This window comes from Canis lupus, chromosome 14, assembly GCF_048164855.1.
Source record: "Canis lupus baileyi chromosome 14, mCanLup2.hap1, whole genome shotgun sequence".
NCBI lineage: Eukaryota > Metazoa > Chordata > Mammalia > Carnivora > Canidae > Canis > Canis lupus.
The window spans coordinates 52765823-52770242 of record NC_132851.1 but is presented as its reverse complement, the minus strand read 5'-3'; the positions used below and the strand labels follow the sequence as shown (position 1 = coordinate 52770242).

General features: G+C 33.6%; 1 pseudogene; it reads left to right on the top strand.

The window, feature by feature from the left end:
• The first annotated feature begins 250 nt into the window (after positions 1 to 250).
• LOC140603554 (small ribosomal subunit protein uS12-like) lies at positions 251 to 1325 on the top strand (annotated as a pseudogene).
• The last annotated feature ends 3095 nt before the right edge of the window (positions 1326 to 4420 follow it).

Here is a 4420-nt window from a genome sequence, read left to right as displayed (position 1 = left end):
ATAAATTTGACTACTTTAAAAACCTCATATAATTGCAATCATACAGTATTTGTCTTTTTTGTTACTGACTTATTTCAATTGGCATAATGTCTTCAAGGTTTCTCCAAGTTGCATTAAGTTTCAAATTTTCTTTCCCTTTTAAAGCCGAATAATAGTAAATACGTATCACATTGTGTTTATCCATTTGTTTATTAAGACACACTCCGGTCACTTCCACCTTTTGACTATCTTGAATAATGCTGCTATGAACATGGGGGTACAGATATCTGTCCAAGTCTTGGCTTTTTATTCTTTTGTGTATACACCCAGAGATGGAATTGCCACATCATATGGTAATTCTACTGTTAATTTTTTGAGGAAATGTCATACTGTTTTCCACAGAATTTATACCATGTTACACTCCCACTAGCAGCATGCTAGTGTTTCCTTTTCTTCGCATCCTCATCAGCACTTTTTTTTTTTTATAGGAGCCATCTTAATAGGTATGAGGTGGTGTTTCGTTTTGGTTTGAATTTCATTTCTCTCATGATTAGTGATGTTGAGCATCTTTTCATGTGCTTATTGCTCATTTGTACATCTTCTTTGGAGAAATGTTTATTCAAGACCTTTGCTCATTTCTGAATCAGATTGCTTGTTTTCTTAATGTTGAGTTGTAGTTCTTTATATACTCTGGTATTAATTCCTTATCAGATACATGATTTGCAAATATTTTCTCCAGTGTACTGGTTGCATTTTCAATCTCTCGACAGCATCCTTTAATACACAAAGATTTTTAATTTTGATATAATCCAATTTATCTATTTTTTTTCTTTTGTTGCCTGTGCTTTTGGTATAAAATCCAAGAAATCATTAACAAATCCAAGAGTGTGGCCTTCCTGTGCTGTTTATCTCTATTGCTCAGGCCAAGGCACTGGCAGGATAGGCAAGTATCACAGTCTTTGTACTGCCAGAAAGCTTCATAGCGACCAGTGAGATCAATAGTACAAGTGGCATGATAAATAGTACAAGAAAGTCCATTTGGGCACAGCCTTGAAGGCCAACCCTTTTGGAGACACTTCCCATACAAAGGAAATTGTGCTGGAAAAAAGTAGGGGTTGGAGTCAAATAGCCAATTTTTTTTTTTTTTTTCCCATCAGAAAGTGTGTCCACCTGATCAAGAATGGCAAAAAGAAATCATAGCCTTGTACCCAATGATAGTTGAATTTTATTGAGGAAAACTATGAAGTTCTGGTTGTTGGATTTGGTCACAAAGGTCATGCTTCCAGTGCCTCAAAGTAGTCGTGGTCTCTCCTTTGGTCCTATACAAAGGCGATAAGGAAAGATAATAATATGTTTTGACAATGAAAACATGATAGTAATAAATTAATCTAAGAGCACAAAGCTATATCTCTCTATTTTCTTTTAGGAGGTATACTCAGACATTCTCTAATGTCTTTGGTTAATTTGGTTAATCTGGAGTTAATTTTTGTATATGGTCTGAAGCACAGATCCAAATTCATTTGTTTGCATGTAGGTATCTGGTTTTCCCAAAGCCAGTTGCTGACAGTATTATCTCCCCACCCCACCGTTTAATAATCATGGCACCCTTGTGGAAATCATTAGACCATAAAGGAGAAGGTTTATTTCTGGGATCTCTATCTCATCTATCCATATGTCTCTTTTTATGCCAGTGCTACAGTTTTGATTCCTTTGTAATAAATTTAGAATCAGGAAGGGCAATACCTCCAACTGCTCTTTTTCAGAGTTGTTTTAGCTATACAGATTTCCTTGGGATTCCAATTTAAAGTTTAAAAATATCCTTGCAAAAACCATTACTGGGATTTTTATATGGATTACGTCGAATCTGTACATTGCTCTGAGTATGTTGACATTTTACCAATATTAAATCTCCCAGTCAATGAACTCAGGACATAAACTTTCCATTTATTTTTGTCTTTAACTTATGGGATGCCTGGGTGCCTCACTGGTTGAGCATCTGCCTTTGGCTCAGGGTGTGATCTTGGAGTTCCAGGATCCAGTCCCACATCGGGCTCTCCCTTTGCCTGCTTCTCCCTCTGCCTATGTCTCTGCCTCTCTCTCTATCTCTCATGAATATATAAATAAAATCTTAAAAAAAAAAAAAAACTTAGCGACATTTGGTATTTTCTGGTGTACAAGTCTTTTGCCTCCCTGGTTAAGTTTATTTCTAAGTATTTTATTCTTTGTGATGTAAATGGAACTGTTTTTTTTTTAATTTTTATTCAGATTGTTCTTACCAGAATGCAAAAATACAGCTGATTTCTGTATTGGTTTGGTGTTCTGCAAATTTGCTAAATTTATTACTTCTTACAGGATTTGGGGGGAAGGTATTTCTTTAAGGCACATTGTTTTGCTATATTACACTGCCTCTACTATTAGCTTGAATTCCATTCACTATCTATACAATTGTGGCAAAAGCATAACTCTTATTTGTTTTTATTTCCATCACCGGACTATGAAAATAATGATGAAAACAATAATAATAACAATGTGATTAAGAACACAGATTTTGGCAGAAGTTGATTTGGGCCCTTTACTTTACTTACTTTGTTTCCCTGAGCTTCTTTATTTATTGAATTAAATCAGACTTACCTAGGCTTATCAAGCACAGTCACTTGCTAGTGCTTAATATGTGAGCCTCAGATTTCTCTTCTATTACTTGGATATGTTCGAAAGTTGTAAGGATTCAATAAAGAGAATCAACACAGTGTCTGCCTCATACATCAGTAAATGTTAGAAAATGTCATCTCACAGTATCCCCACATCAAATGAAATAATATATATGAAAATGCATTGTGATACAGGAAACTCTCTTATACAATAATAACTTTTAAAGCATGTACTCTTTCATTTACTTCCCTATGAGGAAGACATTTTATCCCACAAGATTTTTGCAGGAATAATGAGTTCCTACCCCTGGAAGATGAAATGAGCATTAAAATACTCTGTGTTTGCCTTCTCCCATTAGACCACTAGAATCACCGACTGATCATGAGAAGCCCCATTATCTCTGCAATCCCTTTGTCACTACTAACAAGTACTTTCTAAATATGTAGCTACTTCACATGAAAACTATATATAGTAATTCAGCCATACTTTAATAAAGATTAATGAGTTTAGATTTGTAAAACACTTAGAATGCTGCCTCATATACACAGTACTATATAAGTATCAATAATGAAAATAGTCATGTGAAAAGTCATGATCTGCAAATGCTGTCTCTACGTTCTGCTTAAATGGTGTGATTTTGTGATTATGTCTTAAACAAAATTCTAATAATGTCAGGATAAAAGATTCAGCAAACAATTTTATTGTTTACTTCTATCCACTCAGCCTTAATTGATAAATACTTTTATATTTTTTTATAAAATATTTGGGTACTTTACAAATTTTGCTTCAAAGATTCTGGAGGCTTCTTTTTTCTCTTACATACCTCATGATAAGTTATGATTACTTTACTATTTACTTCTAAGTATTACATCAGTTAAAACACCAGTATTGATGAACTCTGTGTTAAGCATGGGATTGTTACCTTTGGTTCTACCACTAGTTAGTGAGGCAGTCATTCTGAAATAATAATTAAGAAATTTAAGAGGAAGATTTGGTCAGTGCAGGGAAAGCCAAAGTCTTAGTGCTGCCAAAATGAAGCTTTGGCATTACAAATTGCTACAGAACAAGTTTCTTAAGGAACTTCATTCACTTTATGACACTCACTTAGGCTAAAATCATACTTGGTTATGGAAATAATCTCAGGTCAAAGCTGTAAAGTTTAATAGGATGTTCAGCTCACAGAGTAGCTAATGAAGACAGTGATCAATTTGAAATCACCTTTATACTATGAAACTGAATTATGAAATGTATACTTGAAAGAAGTATCAGATTAATGTGGACAAACAACAACATAAAGAAGGAGGAAATCAAGCATCTCTCAAGGATACATTCGAAAGAGTCCTTAAAGGAGCATCCTTGCTGGTATATAAGGTAGTTGTCCCTTCACATACTAAGTGCCTCCCAGAAATTAAAAAAAAAAAAAAAAATCTGAGATCACTTGTATCAATAAAGGAAATAACAGATGGTCATAAAAAGTTAATTTTTTCTATGCACATAGGCAAGGTAAACAGAACCACTATTAACTTTGGCAAATGTTCACAATTATTATAGCATCTATTGTGAGCGGAGTGCTAACATAGCTAAGTGAAACTGTGTTTTTTATTTGTTTTATGATAAGCCTTCATGATTCTATAATAAAATAAACCATAAAAATGAAATGGTTAGAATTAAAGGTAAAAATAGTGATTATGAATAAAAATAAAACAATTTAAAATTTTTTAACTGACATGACATAATAAAGATGGATGTGCTTTTGAATGTGCCTTGATATTAGAGAAGGTCTTACATTTTG